This window comes from Haliotis asinina, chromosome 10, assembly GCF_037392515.1.
Source record: "Haliotis asinina isolate JCU_RB_2024 chromosome 10, JCU_Hal_asi_v2, whole genome shotgun sequence".
NCBI lineage: Eukaryota > Metazoa > Mollusca > Gastropoda > Lepetellida > Haliotidae > Haliotis > Haliotis asinina.
The window spans coordinates 28,849,519-28,871,986 of NC_090289.1; positions in this window are offsets into that span (position 1 = coordinate 28,849,519).

Below are 22,468 nucleotides of genomic sequence, written 5' to 3' on the forward strand. Positions count from 1 at the left end.
TTGTGAAAGGATCAGTAGCAAAGCCATATTCAAAGTGTCAAATGTGGATAATGTGGTTCACGAGATATGAGTCATCACAACACATTTGGGTATAATATTTGTACAATAATTGCAGAAAATGAAAACTTATTGTCATGTGGTACCTCTTGGATAGTGGTATGTCCTCAGATGATATCATATAAAATATGTTCAGAATGGTATTGAATGCATTCCTGTCATAATCAACAGCCAAAGATTTTGATTGCTTGATTTCTATTTAGACAGGCGCTGTTCTTTAGGTCACTCCCACTTTGACATCTTTCACAAACATTGTGACCAGACATTCAAGCTGGTACTATTATTTACAGTATATTGGAAGCTGACACTTGTATAACCCTTTTACATCAAGCATGAATGATGAAAACATTAGAATCAGTTATGTCTTTACGATGAAGTTATTTGGAAGGTGATAGCAGTGTCTGCAAAACAAGCTCTTTCAGTAAACATAAAAGAGGCAGTGACTGAACAAGCGATTGCCTTTTTATGCATATGAGTTTGATTTTAACGGACATTTACCGACCTCAAACACACAAAATGTTTCTTGCATATGTTGTTTCCTGAGGTGTGTGATGCCTTTACTGCAGATTTTGCGTTTTGCAAGGTATCAAGATGAAAAGTCAAACAAAATAGGGATCGTGAGGCAGGTATATAGCAAACCAATTTTCTTGAGGTTGACAGGTATTTTGTAGAAAAATAAAACATAAAAGCAGCTGCATTTATATCATTGTCGTGGTGAGGCTCACTACTTTTTGACAACCCCTCGCATCCCTCATACCTAACGGCCAAACATCCATTGAACAATTCTTCCGAAACAATCTTTCATGAGAGAAATGCATGCAACTTTAATCAAAGAGCCTGAAGTAATTTCTTCACTTTTTTCACTAAATTCTTTGGTTACATATTAAATGGGATTTACAATGGAAAGTGAGATACTTTTATGATACAGTTCTAATATGCCGTCTAAATTGTAATGCACTTGTAAATACGAAACTTAAATATTTACAGGGAGTATTTCCTCTCCCTTGTTGTGAGCTATTACGATACCTTGAACTCGGCTTTATCCGAATTTACGAATATATAATGTTTATGTTTTCAAATTTTATGATGCATGGTGACGGCAATCAACGCTATCGCCGTGTTGAGCGCCTATTATTGTTTTAATTAAGTCGGCCTCTTTGATCCTGCAGAGCGGCTATCTTCAAAGCACTGTTATCAGATAAGGACTTTTTTATTTCCTAATGAAACACGCGCAGTTCTTATCGGGATCTACGTACAACCATTGTACATTTCATTGATAAAATGCTTAATGTAAACAGTGTTTTTTATCATGCAATATTACATAATTATTTGGACCCGACTGAAAATTACGTTTTGTGTTTTGAGACCTACGCTCTGTATCGTACACATGTAAAATGAATTTGTAAATAAGAATTTATGAACAAATCTTATATGTAACTGTCACAAATGATATGTGTGTACGACCGGGAATACAATGTATATACTTGACTAGGGATATTTGTAAATTTTGAAATTATGAATAATGATGTATTAATTTATTGACACGCTGACGATATATCAGTCATAAAAAGAGCAATATCCCTAACTTACTAGTATACATTAACGCAGACTACCATCTAGTCTCTAAAATGAACATGTTTTACACGAAATCAACAGTGATTAAATTATAAGCATAAATGAAAATATGCCCAGAGACTTACTTCCTTTTGAAACTGTGGAAATCTGGACTTGCCACATATTCTAGACTTAAATGGGATTTCAAGGATAAATTTGTTTCAGAACTGTATGACAGAAGACAAACATTAACGTTATAATATTAAAAGCTAGTCCATATAGACGTAATGTATTTCGTATTGCGATAATTGCTATCACACGTCATGGAATCCTGTGATACCCTTAAGTCTACCAGTTGTAATCAGCAGGAATCAAGCACAATCGTACATTGGTGTACATGTACTTGAATGTATTCCATGGATCAGTGCAAGTGTCGGATAAAGAGAATAAATCCACTTTTCATGTACAAACAAATGCACAAAGTTACGGAACACTGTAATATAACGGCTTATAACTACGTGATTTGTCCTAGCCATAGTAAGCTGAAAATAATGCTGAAACACAATAATTATCTCATTTATCACTGAACATAGAACACGACAACCAAATGTCGAGCACTTGACTATTTCGATCTTTAAAAACTTGTGTGTTAATGTTTGCCACAAAGCGTGCCCCTTCTTTTTAACAAAGGACCATGTGAAAAACCTACGACCCCGAATCTGGACAAACGAACCGGTGATTGATATCACGAGCACTGCCCTCGTCAATGTACGATGACGTACAATGAACCAAGTCACTGATGGCTGAAGACGTATATCTCCGGGAATAGTTAACTACCGGAAAAGTAAGGCGTACAGCAACGTTTGATTGAAGGTGGCTAAAACAAGAAGCAAAAAGAAATAGCTACATCTTTGATAGGCGTCACAGAAGTTGAGTAGATAACGAATGAGGACTATGATCTATGGATATACAACTTCTTTATTCAGCGCGACTTTTCGACATAGATACAAATGTAGATACAGCATATGTTATATTTGGGATTTGATATGACATATGTTGCATTTGACCACTTTCTAAATGGCGTGTAATCAAAATTGTAGATACATTAGTGAGTGTCGAAACGTCCCACTCACTGAATAAAATACGTTGTATATCAATAATCATAGTCCTCATTCTTTATCTACTCAACGTCTATGATGCCTGTCAAAGATGCAGCTATTTCTTCAAGTAATAGCTACCTTAGGCGATGTTTTGACACTGGTATCAAGCGATATTAATTGCAATATATCAATGAATATCTCACAACGAGGGACTGTTTGCAACCTGTATACCTTATATTTTCAACCCAGCTTGCAAATGAATACTGAGTACATATGAGTACTTTTTCCCTGGTTGCTTGTCACATGGCTCAGTTAATATTTTATATCATTTGTTAAAAACATATTTGTCTTTTCTCATAAAAAGAACTGATATTCAAACCGATTCTATTTCTAGATTCCATAATATACTTATATGCTTCCAGGAATACGAACTAATGGGATAAGTTGGTATTAATGACTGTCGTACAATGTACCAATGTAAGACAGACATCTGGCATTAATAACCATGCATTCTTTCTCACTTCACGCTAATTACTTGCAAATTGCTCATTACGCTAACTGATACTCAGCACTCCAAAGATTACCCGGGATTAACTATTAATCCCTCGTTAATTTCACTACCAGTCACAACCAGTTAAAGACACAATGTCTGTATTTACTTACCTGGCTGATCGTGACATGATTTGACAAGCTTCAATCTTGACATTTTGAAATGTTTTTACAAGCTACCGGGACAATCCATTAATTGTTGCATAATGAATTGAGCAACCATCGCAAAGTGAAAAATCAAACTATGACATGTTTTCCCTACATGTGAAAGAAATACTGTTACATGTTTTGTTTTATTGAGGTAATTTTTTTATATGTGTTATTAAGAAACACTACCATATGACACTGAGATTTATTCATATCTCCAGTGATACTGTTAATACCTGCAAAGAATATTATTGCTTGTTTTGTTGACGTCAGTGTGTATTTTTTTATAAGACATTTTGTGGCACTTAACAAACTCGATAGCACCATATGACTCTGACTCGTTCTTGGTGTACGTGCAGACGTGAGCGAGTTGTGTAATAACGTCACTGTTAGGAGTCTGGGTCAAAAGTCCCTCGACCAAAAGCCCCTCACTTTATGTATCAATGGAAAAATTTAATTACAGACAATAAATTATTAATGAAATTAAAAACTCCATAATGGAATGATTCTAAATAATGGCGGAAAGCCTGAATTGACTGTTTGGGAAAGTCTGTGAGAAATGTTTGTTTTGCAAAGTACCAATACCCTGTGTAGGTTTTCTCCATTTCCTTTATACTGATGCTATAAAATACTTTATAAATTATAAGAGCAGCGAGAAAGGTTCATTATACTTATATAATATCAAATACTTTTTCCTACTTAAAATACTGTATAAAATATACCTGAGCAGTGAGAAATGTTCAGTCTTTTATGAAGTAAATGATTCGAGGTGCTTTTGACAGGAGTGCTCAATTAGCGAAGGGCTTTTGGTCGTGGGGCTTTAGGCCGGTACCTGCTTGTAACATTGCACCATGGCTTGTATTCTCTTTGTAGAAGAAGGCCTGGAACTATGCAGGTGGAACATACGGTCAAAACTAAGAAAAACAATAGGAATTTGAACCAACTATCATCGGTTTCTGGTGTGACCAAGGGACAGCACTCTGCACAGTTAAGTGAGTGGGTGAGTTTGGTTTTACGCCGCTTTTAGCAATATTCCAGCGATATCACGGCGGGGGACACCAGAAAATGGGCCTCACACATTGTACCCATGTGGGGAATCGAACCTAGGTCTTCGGCGTGACGAGCGAACGCTTTAACCAGCACAGTTAAGAGTTGCGTCCCTTATTCATGCAGGATTCACTAGTCGTGAGTTCGAACTAATTGGTCTCACAGCACAATGCTTGTGACTGTCGGATTCACCAGATTGGTGATTGTATTTGCCTTCGTGCTACTGGGCTCCCCACTCACCCCTCCAACCCCTTCACTGAGTGTTGTCAAATGTAACCCATTCTGTGTAAAGTTTCGTGTAAAATATTACGTGTAAATGACGAAGTCTGCTGCTGATGCGGGTCAAGTGCAGTACGTATATAGACAATCTAAGAAAGATAAGAGCCTTATTTCAGATTGTCATCAAACATTGCAACATTTAGACTGAATACGGCTATATCGACATAAAAATACTTTCTGTGCACATTATCAGTATTTTCATGTCCAATTCGCATCTTGTCTAAAGATATATTTGTGAAATACGAGCCATAGAATATATCCAAAATGAAGGGTACCTTTCATATAGATAGCAGCCATTGTATGCATAGGAAGAGAGGGGTAGCCTACTAGTTAACGCTTTCTTTTGCTATGTCGTAGACCCAGGTTCGATTCTTCAGAATGTGTGGAGCCCAGTTTTGGTGTTCCCCACCGAGTTTTTGCTGGAATATTGCTGAAAGCGGCGTGAAACTATACCCATTCAGAAACTGTAAGAATACACAATGCATGTACAGACAGGACAGAGGGGCGATAAAGGGCACTAGCTGCGATGTTCACGCGCAGCTGTTGGATATTTATCGTGACTGAATGTTTATTTATTGGTATGTGTACGGAAGGAAATGGTTATCTCTTCTTGCGTAATATATTTTGACAGACTGAGTTATATTGAAATGACGATAACAAAAATATGGCATATCGTAAAGCAAATACCGGAAAAAGCTTCTCGTCTACAACTGCGCAGTGATCAACGTCGTTTTAGGTTGATAGCCAACAAATAACATTGATAATAACAGATGCCTGAATATCGCCAATTTCAACGTTCACTTCAAACCGTTATTCACAGCCCTGCCGATTCATCTATAGTCGGGGATATTTACTACTGCGAACAATGAAACGATCTTAAGGAAATAAACTAATGTTTAATTCACTCAGAAAACACCCTTTGCTTTCCAATAACCTTTTAGATTACGCACATCAGGTCAAATTTTATCCCCGCGAAATAACAATAAATTCTGGTTCACAAACAGTGCTCAAAGGCGTCTGCACCGAAACAGATCCTTTATCCCCATTCTTCGTGGTAGCAGCTTTGGCGGGGAATCCGCTATACATAAAGCCGTTTGAATGACACGAGTACCGGGCTTCTCTTCGCTTCAGAGAGCGCAGAGCACTGGCTGTTACGCCAGATCAACATCCACCCCCGGTAAGGTGTGTTTACGGTTTCCAGCGATAAATGGCGACCCTGTTAGCGATAAGACTGAGTTTGTTTAGGTGTTTATGAGGTTTATAGATCAATAAGCACGACATTAGATAATACTAGGCCTAAAACTTATAGTTGATAACAGAAATGTTCACTCTTGTTTTATCTTCACTATTTGAAATACCTTATATTGGTTTTATCTTTAAAATATTCTCAGCAAGCTTTCAGAGATGTTTACCTCCATCAGTTGTACCGATGAGTGGTTCAAAGCGTTGTCATTTTGACTCTTAGCGCTTATGTCTAGATATTTGATAAAAAATGCTTATCCTGTTGTTGCTGCATATCCAAGTCACGCGCATCACGTATCGAAAGCAATAAAGTATATGTTATTCACAGTTTAGAACGTTATATTCTCATATGTATTCGTATATGGTGTTAAATATTACCACTGAGGATTGGTAGGTTTTATAAATTACAATTTCCTATTAGTTTCACGTTGACATTCTGTCCAATAACATAGTTTTATCAAGTAAATTAATGTCAGTACGCACAAAGAAAATATATCTTCCATAAAAACTCAAGCGCTACAACAATCCGTGTTATTTTCAACTGTGTAGTTCATATACGAAATCTGCACCTTCACGTGAAATACACACACCAAAAATATGCAATGCAAACTACTAAATACTGTATAACTTAATAGTCACATCAACATGTCTATAAGTGCAGAATACAAAGCAAGGTACTTAATATAATTCTTTTTGGCACAATTCTGCCATTCAATTATTTTTTTAAATATTCTCAGAGTTTTTGCGAAATCGAAATGAAACGGTACTACAACATGGCCAGATACGCTGGTTTCATAGAGCGCATTCTTGTTTGTTCTCTGTTGTTTCGTTTTCATTGAGGTGTTTGTTTTTGTGCTTTGTTTGGTTGTTGTTGTTGTTGTTTGAATTGGTTTCTTTCGGTTTTTTTGGTTGGTTTTTGTTGGTTTTGTTTTGTTTTGTTTTGTTTTGATTTTTTTGGTTGTTTTTTGTTGGTTTTATTTTGTTTTTGTTTTGTTTGGGTTTTTTTGGGGGGTGGGGGGTGGGAGTGGTTTGTAGGAGAGGAGTGTTTTCTTTTTTGTCGTTGTTGGGTTTATTTTGGGTTTTTTTGTTTTGTTTTATTTATTTTATTTTTTTGGGGGGTGGGGGTGGGGGGTGGGGTGGATTGGGGGTTGTTGGGTTTGGTTATAATTTATGCATATATATTTAAAAGATTACTGAGTGAATAAACGGATTATGCATGCAACAGAATCCAGATTTCGGTAGTTCACCATTCTCGTCAAACTATACCATCCGTCTTCAGTTGACAGATTATTTCAAAATAAATAAATCCTTAAAACGACAATTATTTGGTGGAACACATTGTTGGTATATCATATTTACATACAGCTACCCAAAAAGTTATACAAAGGATAAACATCCTGTACGGCCTTTATATATAATAATCGCATTCCATCCTGATTACTATCGAAAATATCGACAGGATGTCACAATCATCAATGCATTGTAACTGAAGCTCTGTTCATATACCATGATACGCTTAAGTCTTATAAGGCGATAATGATCCCCACTACAAAACAAAGACGTGTGTGATGGTTTACAGTCCCTGCCCCTAGTCTCCTCGACCCGATATCCAGGTAGGGGGTAGAGACTGTAGGCGCGGGGGAGGGGACTGGTCATTCTTGCCACCACGGGGGCTGAGGTCAACCGTTTGATGTCGACCCTCATTAAGTGTCCAGAAATTATTATTCAGTTTATCACGCTAAGGCAAGGTATTCTGGGAAATGTCTGGCTATCTATATTGTCGTTACCAGTATATCTACATACGTCAACTTTGACATTCATGTCTTTAGCTGTCAATCAAATGTTTCCAGGATGCCAATTACGTACCGCCTGTATATGAGGATATCTACGTGTGAAGTCCCCGTTGTCTATCATTAAATATCTATAGTGGTCAAATATCCCATGGTAGACGAGTATTTGCCTTTATGTTATACGGGAACCGCATAGGCTTATACAGTATGTATGTGGAACGCCCAGCTGAAATTAACACTATCGTATTTCAGTTTTGAGTACGTTCACAAAGCGATGAGAAATTGTGATGTCTATCATTAGCCGCCCTTCTTTGATAAACCGCATCAACAAAAATGGAAACTAGACATTATCACCTGCTTCCTTTGAATATGAAACTATATATTCAAGATGCGTATACTTGATATTACTTATCACTTGTGAAGATGTCTCAAACTTGCGCCGACAATACCCTTGAAGTAAAGCGAATAACCCTAACGCACCAATCTTAAGGGCTAAGCGATACTTTATTAGAGGATGTGTGTTTTACACAAAAATAAAACACAATACCAAGAGCCTCTATCCAAAGGTTATTGTTTTCACAGTTGCCAGTTTTTTACTGATGTTGACGAGACGGTGGGCTTCGATCTGACGTTGTAACGGAGTATTCGAGAGGATCTGCAGGTCGTAAATTGAAGCATTTGAAAATACATGATGGTTTCGGAAAGAAAGTGTGTCGTGAGCTTTCTGGAGCCCTCACTATAATACGCGTAACCGTACCATTCAGCAGAAGCCATAACAGTACCATACACTAAACGTTGTTAGTACCTTTCAGTAGACAGTGTAACCGCACCAATAAGTAGACAGTGTAACCGCACCATTCAGTAGACAGTGTAAACGTACCATTCAGTAGACAGTGTAACCGTACCATTCAGTAAACGTTGTTAGTACCATTCAGTAGACAGTGTAACCGTACCATTCAGTAGACAGTGTAAACGTATCATTCAGTAGACACGGTAACCGCACCAATAAGTAGACAGTGTAAACGCATCATTCAGTAGACAGTGTAACCGTACCATTCAGTAGACAGTGTAACCGTACCAGTCAGTAGACAGTGTAAACGTACCATTCAGTAGACAGTGTAAACGTACCATTCAGCAGAAGCCATAACCGTACCATTCAGTAAACGTTGTTAGTACCATTCAGTAGAAAGTGTAACCGTACCATTCAGTAGACAGTGTAAACGTACCATTCAGTAGACAGTGTAAACGTACCATTCAGCAGAAGCCATAACCGTACCATTCAGTAAACGTTGTTAGAACCATTCAGTAGACAGTGTAAACGTATCATTCAGTAGACAGTGTAACCGTACCATTCAGTAGACAGTGTAAATGTACCATTGAGTAGACAGTGTAACCGTACCATTCAGTAGACAGTGTAAATGTACCATTGAGTAGACAGTGTAACCGAACCATTCAGTAGACAGTGTAAATGTACCACTGAGTAGACAGTGTAACCGTACCATTCAGTAGACAGTGTAAACGTACCATTGAGTAGACAGTGTAAACGTATCATTCAGTAGACAGTGTAACCGTACCATTCAGTAGACAGTGTAAACGTACTATTACGAAGACAGTGTAACCGTACCATTCAGAAGACAGTGTAAACGTACCATTCAGTAGACAGTGTAAACGTACCATTCAGTAGACAGTGTAAACGTACCATTCAGTAGACAGTGTAAACGTACCATTCAGAAGACAGTGCAAACGTACCTATTCAGAAGACAGTGCAAACGTACCTATTCAGAAGACAGTGTAACCGTACTATTACGAAGACAGTGTAACCGTACCTATTTAGTAAACGGCGTTACCCTACAATTCATTACACAGTGTAACCGTAGCATTCAGTAGAGAATGTATGTAATCGTACCAATGAGTAGACAGTGTACCCTACCATTCATTAGACAGTGTAACCCTACCATTTAGTAGACAGTGTAACCCTACCATTCATTAGACAGTGTAACCGTACCATTCAGTAGAGAATGTATGTAATCGTGCCAATGAGTAGACAGTGTACCCTACCATTTAGTAGACAGTGTAACCCTACCGTTTAGTAGACAGTGTAACCCTACCATTTAGTAGACAGTGTACCCTACCATTTAGTAGACAGTGTAACCCTACCATTCATTAGACAGTGTAACCGTACCATTAAGTGAACAGTGTACCATTCAGTCAACCGTCATTCAGTAAATCCTATATTGTACTATCCAGGGTTTACATACAATTCAGTACAATTCAGCGTTGCTGTACCATTCAGTTGATTCAGTTTACGTACCAAGCTGGTACACATGTACCAATGTTTTCCTTCCGCGAGCCTTCAGTCTATCAGAGGTTTCCCATCACCAACTGTGATGCATGAATGGCAGGGCGAGAAACATTTGAATGCAGGAGCATGTATTCGTTGAACTTCATTCTGAACCGATGTTGCGTTCTGCAAATGCTGCTGTACAAATAGACTTTGATCAGGCCGCCATTTTAGAGTAAATAAGCTAAAAAAATGAAGACATAAGCCCGTGTTGGTCATCATATCTGCTACTCCGTCTGACTCCGTCAATTTTCAAAAGTAAACACAATGAAAACACGGATGACACCAGAAATGTGCTTCACACATTGAACCCACACATCAAATCTTCGTCTTCGACGTTTCGAGCGAACGCTTTAACCAGTAAGCTACCCGCCGTCCCAAGAGCGTCTTGAAACAGATGGAATGGGAATCGAACCCGAACAAGAAATCGAAAACATTGGCATATTTCATTCACTCATTCCCAGATACGCAGACCAACTTACATCAATTTCACTGGTCTTTTTGCCACCCATTTATATGCGTCAGTTACCTTTGTCAAGTCCTTGTTGTAGGGAAGAATCATTTGGTTAGGTCATAATATGATGTATTATATGACAGATTATACACAATAAGCATTTTTCTTTTTCAGTATTAATAGGTTCATTTTATCCATTTTTATATTAAATTTCATTTTTTGGTACATGTGTCACGTTCGTTGGTGGCAATCAGATTCGTCCCCATAAATGGCGGTAAAATGGATTGTGCGTAGGTCTGCCTTTTGCTGTTACAGCTGATCGATTCTGTTAATGACGACATTGTCAAACGTATTGTTGTTTTAGTGTTTCATTGCTTCTTGTAAATAAAGAATCTCACTAACTCACCGACTCAACCAGGCACTCACTCACGCACTCAGCCACCCACTCACAACCACCCAGCCACTTAATCATTCACCCACTCACTCACTAACTCACAGAGACGCGATGGTTACTTGGATGGTTCGATCATCAGAACCCCATCCCTGACATTCTGCCTTCACAGATGCTAGGTATTGCCCAACCACCCATCGTGACGGGATTTAACAAGCGAGCTGTTTTTAAGATTTTGACACGTAACACCTCCTCTTCAAACAGAATGACATTGATTATAAGTCTGCTTCTGAGTAGATGGTTAGTCACATCAAGGATGAAAAACTGGAATCCTAACTCGATATTCGCAACAGAAATGAAACCTGACAACTGTTATTGACGGTTTTAGACTTTCTAATAAGTTTGATTTCCGATTTTTGTCGCCTCTTGTTCATTATGAATAGCCCTGGCGCACAGATTGCGAGTTTCTTCCTTCTTTCAGATTTGACTGAATCCCGTTCCGAAAATTTCTTTGATTACTTTCTGTAACAATTTCATCTAATAAAAGCTTGATTCGAGAAAGGTTTCAAATCAGGTTTGAAAACGGAATAAAAAAACTTGCCAGTCCTTTTCGTTGGAAGAGGCTGAAAAACCTTCAGGCACAATCAGAAGTGCCCCGGAGGATCACAGAAACCCATGCCATCGATTCCACAAACTCAATTCAAAGATTATCTGAAAATAAGATCGACAATTTGTCAAGCTCGGAACAAAATCATACGCTATCAAATTTGGACGAGAATTTACTTCGATCTGCAGCCATTTGGAGAGAAATAAGAGTTAGCCCGATTAATTTCCCCGGTTAAAGCATTGATCGAGTGGCGAGATCAGCCTCTGTAGGCTTGAAACCGTCGCCACAGCATGCACCATTATGTAACACGGGCCATTCTGAGTGGGGCGAATATTTATCAGCAGCGCCGCTTACTCAGTCGATAGTCCTTCGACCAGGTCAGCAGATTCCACGCACGTACAAGGCCCTGGGCTTGAACTCTGAGTGAAATGTACCCTCATACCGCCTATGCAGGTGAAATAGGTTTCTAGTCTGTCAATATGCTCCCCGACTGAACTTTAGGGAAAACACTGGCTGAACGAGAGCTTCTCTCACCTCGCGAGATTACGTCAACTCTCGCGTCACAACAGGTGAAAACTATCCTGCTCATCGGCCTTTGGTCTGTTTTTCAAAAGGCTCACAATTCACATTCTGTGGATGAAAGGGCAGTCTTGATAAAAGTGAACTGAGGTTTGAAGTGTTGCAAGAGATCAAAGGTCTATAAACTGCACGCGCAAAACCGGAAGTCAAACATGCAGTAATGAGCAGGTTCAAGATGGTGGGTGGAATCAAACCTTTCAAGAACGCTTTCAACTTGTATTAAATGCGGTATCCATGGATGTCATATATTAAAGGTCGTTGGTAATGTAAACAGACACCAGCGACACCTATTTCCCAGAGTAATTTACCATCTAGAAACGACAGATATGTCATTAAACACTGTTAAGTTGGAGGCATATGTTTTTTCTTGGGTCTCACACTCTCTTAAACAGTATAAACAGATTTCTTTGATGGCCAAAGCGGGATGTATAAACATTTACTACGGTGATTAACGTGTTTAAAAATGTTCTAATGTCTTCCATTGCTTACAAACACACAGTGATATATACATAAATATAGATACAGTGTATAAAATGAAATACTGGATTGTGAGGGAATACTTGTAGCGTCTCTGGTCCCTCTAAAGTCAGTGATAGCCGACAATAGGCCTCGGTAATGCGACTTTTCTGTTGTAGACGCCACCACCCCTTAAGATCCTGGTTAGAAGTGGTCTTTACCAACCCATGTCTGTCGTAAGAAGCGACCAGCTGGATCGTGTGGCCACGCTGTCTGACTTTATTGACACATACTGTTGTATCCAGTGTTGTCGACCGATGCTCACGATGTTGATCACTGGATTGTCTGAAATATTGCAGTGTGGAAACTACAACCAAATATAGACGCTACACTGGAATGCGTCGTGATAGAGATATTAATAGTGTTTCACTGAATACAGAGTTTTTGAATGAGTTTTTATTATGTGTATAAACAATTGCGATAACGAATTGATTGTGATATAATTCTCCTTTGGAACAGAGCATCCGAATATACCATCCATCCTTAATTTGTCTGTGGCTCGATGACTTGGTTGACATAGGTGTCATATTACATCCAAACGAAGACGAACGATGCTCATGCTGTTTATCACTGGATTGTCTGGTCCAGACTCTATTATTTACAAACCGCTATATATATGTCATATAGCTAAACTATTGCTGAGTGCGGCGAAAAACTAAACTCAGTCACTTTTTAGATTTCATTTGAACAACAAGAAGCTGTGCTAAATCGTACTCACGAGCTGCCTGATTTAGTGACCTAAGCAACCAAACGCAGGCTGTCAGTAAATGTTGATAAGACAAGAAGATTTGCACATAGCTATGACACCCTCAGACACCCACCTGTGGCACAGACAAAACACGAAATGTGATCTCTTCGTCTGACCTTTTAAGGTGCTTCCAATATCATAGCAAAGAAACCACAGGTTGAAGATCCGCACTGGAACTTCTGGGTACTCCTCTCAGGGCCCACAACATACTAGACTAACAACACAATTGTTTAACCCCATTTGTTCACATTACCATCACGGCTCAACTGCCTAAAACATTCTTCTTCCAGCTCTGCAGTTCAGATCTGATGCATTTTTGTTAAATACATATAGAATTTATATAAGGAACTATATGTCATTTCTGCCGGGCTAAAAGTCAACAGGTATGTGACACTGCAAGTGATCTTCATTTCGTCCCATCTGTAGCAGAAACAAAACATTGAGTTTCTCCCTTAAAATATTCTGACTCGATGAAAATCTAAGATTGATTGAGTGTTTGGATGGCAGTGGGAAGTCCCTATTATCAGTGAACATGCATGCCCCTAGGGAAGGCACGAAGCCTTTACAGTTATCACCCGCTTCTATTAACAAGATAGCAATAATCTGTTTTGCCTTTTAGCTACAATCGTCCTGAAAAAATACGAATGTTCTTTTTTCGTTTTAATTTGACAGCCTGTTTCCATTTTATTCCCGATTTTTACAGTAATTGGACGTGGACATTCTACAGGAGGCATTTTCTGCCTGAAAACTACGGCTCGAGATCAGCAGAAAAATATAATGACGAAAAAATGAATAAATGCATTGAATTTGTTCTTCGAAATGTTTCAAATCGGGAGATAAAAAAACGTTGCAATGAGCGCATTACTAAACTGTTGATTGCACAAAGTGACAAAGCGTTGCCAACGCCTCTTTGCCCAGGGGGTCGTTACACCTCTTGTGTCCGTGACACTAGCTTGGGTTTTTAAAGAATGAAATGAACCCAATTGGAAGGAGTTTATTTTTAGACGCCATCAGCAATGAACAGCGTTACGAGATCGATGAAGCTTCATTTTCACAGATTTTTCGAAGTGCAAAGAGGTCACGTGTGTTGAAACGTTTTTACGTCAACGGGTTGTTGGCGTGAATGGTTTTACAGAGAGCTACCACTACACGGACTGTTCTTTTCTGATTCAGAATATTTCTGAACGGTATTGGAGACTGACTGATTACATTTATGCTTCACTCGAAGTATCCTGTCGGGGTAGACTAACACTCTCTGAAAATACATATTTTTGACAAAAACAAAAAACTTGGTTTAAATTAAAACGATACCCACGAGCCCGGAGATTCAGAACCTGAGGCAGTCTCGACTCATTTCGCATAGCAGTAGGGGTTGGGCGGAAGGATAGAGACAGGCAGTTGTGCGGCTACGTAAGATTTGATGGCAATACATACCTGCATACAGTAGAATCTGTCTAAACCGGCACTCATTGGGACTGAAGAAACCATCCGGTTTAGACAATGTGCTGGATTGTAGAGCTGATGATAAATGTACAAGCCACGGATGGACTTTATGCAGGCACTCATTGGGACTGACAGAAGAACCATCATTGATACACACTAAAGACACATTATCACAGATTCTAGCTTCAAACAAGAATGAGATTCGAAGCCGAACGATGATATTAAAGTATGTTATCACTTCATTCCTAAGTACACAGAACAACCTGTTTAAATTTTTAGCGCCTGTTTTGCGGAAATTTCTACCCAATAAATAGATATGTGTTTTTTGAGTGCTTCAGTATATCTAGATATTACATTAAAAAGAAAACCGAATTCTTTCCAGTTAATGACATGACAAAGCAAAGGTTTATATTAGAAAAGCGTATCGTGTTTTCTATCGTCTTTTGAGTAATACACGGAAATTAGGTTAACGGAACTTGACTGTACGTACGTGTGCGTACATACGAATACATACGTACACGCATACATACATACACACGCACACACGCACACACGCACACACGCACGCACGCACACACACACACATACATACATACATACATACAGACAGACATACAGACAGACATACAGACATACAGACATACATACTCAGCTTCAGATCACCGATCACTTTCATAAATTCGGAAGGACATGTGGCCCGTTTGGAGGATAATTCAAAGCTGCTTGTGAAACAGCCCCAAACTGTATTGAATGTATGATGTTGATATTGCCAGGGACAAACAGTCTGGTTCCAACATCACATGAGAGATGCTGGCTTCAGAACACTGATTCATTCACAAATCTCACGATGCCATCACCGGCATCCAAAATGTCAGACCGTTAGATGCAAAGCCACCTGCACGACTTAAGCATAGTTTCGTAATTTGTTTACGAAATATTTCAAATTACACAGCACCATTTTGTCATCAGGCTGTTTGTTAAACAGAAAAATAAAACAATATTTACACTTCCGGTTTTGCGTTGGCACAGCTCTGGTATGTTTGCCTGTTTGGGGAAAAAATCGTTTGCAAAATGGGGATACAATATTGGTATGACCCTGTACTGGTCAGACCAAAGATGCTGATTGTCCTCGATGTTTGTTTATTGTTAAGACAATAGCCCAACTGCCATTGTTGTGACGTTTTCATTACACGTCGCGGTATGTGTTTACTCGAAAGGGCCATGACAGCCAACAAACAACTGTTTAACCTCTCTTGGATGAAAACACAGTGTGGGAATGTGACTGACTTGATTTGGGGGAAATAAACAAATTTGTGTTTTAATCAAGGTAATTATGTTATGAGCCATGTTGGGTATACAGCGGGGTTAATTTTAGATGGCATTTATTAAACAGATCGAGTCGATGAACTTTCGAAGTGGCATTTTCAAATAATTTCATAAAATTGGGTGTCCGTGGAGAACCGAGTCAACGGAATGTTGACAGGAGAGGACCAGTCAGTACGGGCATCTTGCCCTGTATGGTTTTGTACCATTTTTATTAGGAAGCAAAGCTCTGGCAATATCACCACAGGCGAGAACAGAAATTAACTTTAAACCATGAGGGAAATCGAACCAAAACCTGTGCGTGTCGAGCGAATGCTTAGCCCACTATGCTATCTGTCATACAGACCCTGCAGCAAATGAACCAAGCGCTGCCCTGTCTTGAATATTTTGCTAGTCATATTACCACTGTCCATGGTCCCGTTTGCATATAGCTTACCAACACATTTTAGCCCAGTGGCTAAAGCGTTCACTCGTCAATCCAAATATCTGGGTTTGATTCCCAATAAGTACAATGTGTGAGGTCTCTTTCTGGTGTCTCCCACTGTGATATTGTTGGAATGCTGCTAAGGGTTACGTAAACCTAAAACTCACTCACTCATTGCTACTAACAAGGACCACAGTTGCCTCCCTTGGGCACCCCAGAACGCCATGATCCTGATTGAATGATTTCACATTCGACCAGGTCATGGCTCAGACAAAACCATTTCATATCGAGTAAACAATGACGCTTGCGCACGTCTTCGCTGTCAGTGTTGATGTTTCGGTGCGTCATTACCCGTGAATATGCACATACAAACATATGAAGAAATGAAATGCATTAATTCGGCTTCGTGCCACTGTATGTCACTAAATACTGTTAATTCCCTTAAAACTTGGCACCTGTCATCAGCGACCTTTACACTGTTTCCGGAATCGTGACGTGGTTGGTGTCGGTATTGTGAAGAAAACTCCCTGATGGGCTGCCATTTTTACAATATTCCAGCTATGTGGCGGCGGTCTGTAAATAATTGAGTCTGGACCAGACAATCCAGTGATCAACAACATGAGAATCGATTTACGCAAATTGAATACGATGAAATGTGTCAACCACATTTGCGAGCCTGACCACCCGATCCAGTCAGTCGCCTCTTGCGATATGCATGAGACGCTCGTGTAATACAGGTAGGTGAAAAGGTGAAGTACTCGGTGACCCAGGCGATGCAACTCCGATCGGAAATTATGCCGGAAGATGCTGTCAAGTTTTATGTGTTTCCGAGTGGTAGTCTGGAGTGTGACTTCTCTATCTACGCATCTTTCTCTCAGAATGTTTACGTAGATACCGTGTTCTTATGTTTATTGCAGAGAGGTTAAGCAGAAATTAGCGTCCTTAGGAAAGGAATATGGTTAGGTCTTAAAATGGGAGTAGTGTAATAATAAGATTATTCTACAAAAGTGATTATATTAATGAAATAGTAGTAGCGATAGCAGCAGCAGCAGCAGCAGCAGCAGCAGCAGCAGTAGTAGTAGTAGTAGTAGTAGTAGTAGTAGTAGTAGTCGAGGACGGCGGTCTGTGAGTCACCGAGTCAGGCAAACCTGGGTTTGACATTACATTGACACAACATCAATACAGTCACCCATACTTGTCACTCTCTCAGGCGACTTGCCGTGAGTATCTTGACTTAATCTATTAGAATCCTCATAGTAGTAGCACATAGTAGCAGCAGCAGTAGTTGTAGTAGTAGTAGTAGTATCAGTAGTTGTAGTAGTATAAGTAGTTGTAGTATCAGTAGTAGTAGTAGCAGCAGCAGCAGTAGTGGTAGTAGAACTAGTGGAAGTGGTGGTGTGGTGGTGTTAGTTATAGTATTAGTACTACTGGTGGTAGTAGTAGTTGTAGTAGTAGTAGTTGTAGTAGCAGTAGTAGTACTAGTAGACTCTGAACCTTTTTTCTTTTAAATGTTCACCTCAGAGACTAATCTTGGTTCTGACGTTGAGAAAACAACCTGGGCCCGATTTCACAAAATAGTCTTATAGTTTAAAATAGACTTAAGACAGTCGTAGCCTAACGACCGCTTTGTGAAACGGGCCCCTTGGTCTATGGCTGGTAAGTCGACGTCGTCGTAACCTCCTGACCTGACGTTGTCGTTGCAGAGGATATTTACTTCATATTGCAAAGTACACAAATGCAACGTAAATATAGCAACATCACTAAATCATTGCACGATACCCTGTACTAAAAACCTCCATCCTGAAGAAGCAAAGTACTGATATAACGATCACTTACATTGTCCAAGTTCAGCTTTCCATGGAAACAATTATGAACACTTGTTTAATCTCGAATGATTACTAACGCTCTGGTACACATTTCACTCTCAACAGACACAAAGCAATAGAAAATGGATGGAAATAATCTTCCAGCACATTGACATGAACACCTGGAGTCACTTCTGATTTTCACTGGAGCATTCATATAATATTCTCACCAGTTTAATGCATTTTACGACTGATAGAGTCTGTATGGGGAGATAATCGAGACTAATTATTCTCTTTTGGGATTTTTTTTATATTAATTTATCTAAGTAGTTTGATCTTCACATGTATGTTTCCTTCATTTAACATCAAATCTGTTAATGCGTGCCTCAATTTTCTAAACAAAAATTGAAACTTTACTATATCCTGGACAAACACTAATATTGTTCTATGTTTCTCAGGCTTCTAATCACTCATCAAAATTATTTTTAAACTCAAACATAATAAACACTATACCATTCAAAAGAGTAGGGGGTATTCCATTTTGTGAGTATACCACTAACAAATACCAATTTATATGAGAAAAAGTAGTATGTATCCATACAGGTGAAATATTTCCAAAGAAATGGAATAAAGTGTCACATTTTCCCTTCATTTCACTTCATCACCCGCTTCCTCCTTGGCTTCATCATTTGAATTTTATCAGTCTTGTAAACCTAATAACCTCTACTTTTTTATGGTATATTTCAAGGAATCCAAATCTAGACATATCTGTTTTGTCATAATATAACGTGGACGGCATAAAAACCAGTAGCTAGCTACACGAAAAGAGACACTTTCTTCACTTTCCTCATTTTTATTTTAAAAACACACACGTACACACCAAAACACTAGACATGTGTCAACGTGCCAACGTCATCTTTATGTCTCTTTTCATATATTGCCTTTCAACAAAAGGTTTCGCATCTGCGATTGGTATTTCATTGTCTCCAAGTACGACAAAAATAGCTTCACAATGTGAAACCCAGCATCGATCTCAGTGTTTTCTCTCATGGATGTTTGTTGCGACAGAACTTAGATCACTCTCCTTAATGCAAGAAGACCATAGTCTACATTGATTCAGATTGAGCGTAGTGTCTTAAAGGGGTGATCGCAAACATTGTACGATGTGAAACATTTGCAAAGGACATCGATGTTGTATTCACTCAAACATCACCATGGTATTTCAGTTTGATATCGACAACTCAAGAAAGAAGTATTCTGAATATAAACCGAAGTACAAAAAGAAAGTACACTTGACTTTTTTTATTATTTCGGAAATACATCTATACAATGTTTCTGACTTGCCAGTGTAGATCACAAGTAACAGTTTTTAATAAAATAGATTCCAAAGTACCAGAGGTGTACTTTCTTTTCGGGGTCAGTTTAGTGTCCCTGTTTTGGTGTAATTCATGTCATATTGACTTCTAATATATGGTTTGCCGGGCAAAAGGGAGAGCACAAACTTTTACAAACATCATCAAAACGTCATTAGCATTAACCAACTGCACTTACTTACGGCTGCAGCTGTGGTACCTCAAATATGGCACCATAGAATAACCTTTCCATGTTCAAACATTTTCAGCAGACATGTAGACTAACGCTTCGTCTCTGAATATATATCATTTTGATTGTAACAAATAAACCCATCTTCACTGAAAAGGAGACCAGAGATTCAGAGCCTCTGCTAGCGGAACTTGGGCATTGCTTCAGGGACTTTGCTGTAGGGAAATTAATATGGTTCAGGGACTGTGAGACAGGTTACTTTGCAGGGAGGACTAAGCTGTAGGGAAAATGATATGATTCAGGGACTGTGAGACAGGCTACATTGCAGGGAGGACTAGGGTGTAGAGAAAATAATATGGTTCACGGACTGTGAGACAGACTGGCAGTAATGGTGCAGACTTTCTTTTGCCTGCTAGTTCGTTGTTAACTTGTTATGCCACCATCGCTACATTTGCCACATCACGACATGATGTGTCAGGTCAGGAGTTATGAATTATTATGTAAGTGTAATCAGTTTTGTGTCAACACGAGGCAAGCTGTTGCTGACCAATGCTGAGTCACCGACAGCCAGATGATGTGCGTGCGTCAACAGTGCGCACGATTGGTCAATAAAGACATAACCAAGTTTGATGTTGTCGTCTGCCAGCGACCTGTATGCAGCGCCACCTGACGTTTATTTTAGCCAGTCGTCGAGGTCGATGCAGATGCCATGCTTGTTGCCCGTGAAGGTGTCTGCCCCGTCTCTCACGCCATACACACAGACGTCAGGAAACAAGGGGGTGCCCCGAAACACATCAAATATCAACAAGTCATGGCAGGCGCTGTATGTGCCTGTTTATTATCCCTGTAAAACCCAGAATGTTTAACATATGCAGCCCTTGTAACGGACCACAGAAGAAACTCACTGAGGGCAAGGGGAGAGGTTCAGCAGACAAAGCGTCTGCCTCGAGAGCGAATTCTCTGTGGTTTTGGTTCGATTCCCAGACACGTCGTATCAAAACGAGTTGACAAGTATGCTATCACTCTACCTAACGCAAAGCGTTCGTTCCTCTCACCGAAGACCCGGGTTCGATTCTCCTCGTGGGTACAATGTGTGAATCCTATTTGTGGCGTAAAGCCATACTCACTCACTCACTCTACCTTGCGCTCGAGGGGATATAACATGGACGGAGTCAGTGTGATATGTTTGAATCTGTGTGATATGTTTGAATCTATGCTAAACTGCTGCAAGGAATCTCTGTAAACATTGACCTTTTTTTGTTTGTTTGTCTGCTGTTTTGTTGTTGTTGTTTGTTTTGGTTTGGTTTTTTTTGGTGGTTTTTTTAAGGGGAGGGGGGCGGGGGCGTTGTTTTTGGTTTTGATTTTGATTTTGTCTTTTTTGGTTTGTTTTTGTTTTGTCTTTTTGAGTGTGCGTGCGTGCGTGCGTGTGTGCATGTGAGTGTGTGTTGGTAAGAGAGGTGGTTTTTATTTATATTAATTTTTCTTTGTTTGTTCTTTTGCTTTTGTTTTTTTTCTATTTTTTGCAATTTGCATTTTATCCATATATATTCAGGGACTACAGCGACAAGCTTTAGTCCATGGCAGCAGAAAAGATTTACATGAAGAACGTCATCACTGGAATGGACCAAGACATCAGTCAAGACTGAATAATCAGCGATTCTTGATATGCAGTCAGTATTTTTGTTGCTAATTTCAGTGTACTGTGTACTCATCACCAATCAAATCCCAACCTAGCAACGAGCCAGATTACTAACAAACTGGCACATGTAGATTAAATAGAGTAAACTGCTCTACATAATCCGTTGTATCAGATATATTTATTTTGATTTCGCGACGTAATCTTTTCCACAACAGTATTTTGTTGTTGACGTGTTGCTATGATACCCCAGTGTGTGTGCTATTTCTGATAATCAAGCCTATTTAATACAGCAACGACTCGATACATTTATTAACCTACTCGTGCCTAAACTGGCGTACGTGGGTCGTGTACAAGGAACAGGAGGTTTCAGCACATAGTAATTGCTGTTTGTTTTGCTTCGGCTACATGTAAAATTGCCGAATATCCATGAAGACAGGGGTGGTGATATTAAAAGCGGAGCATTAGATGCTTATGTGTCGTGACTTAAACCCTATTTTCAGCATTTAGATGCCGACAATAGCGGTTCTCTAATGAATGGCAAACAGAAGTCAAATAGACGTTAAAGCACCGTTACCTGACTGTCAATGTCAGCTGCAGCACCACATCAAAGCATGCTTGTAAAAACACAGGTATACGGCAGTGTTTACCAGGGCTAAGACCTTTACGTGCTCATTTGGGGTGGGGTACTTTCATTCCGTTCGTTTTTGAACGGCCGCGTTTTGTACTGATCAAACCATTCTGTCGTGCTCGCAGTGCTGTGGTAGGTCACGGGTCCGAACCATCACTGATAATTGGATTGCGCGCGGTCTAAGACCTCTCGAGCTAGTCTCGCGCGTTCACGAAATCACGTGACACGACCAATCACGCCAGGGAGAGATTAACCACGAGAAA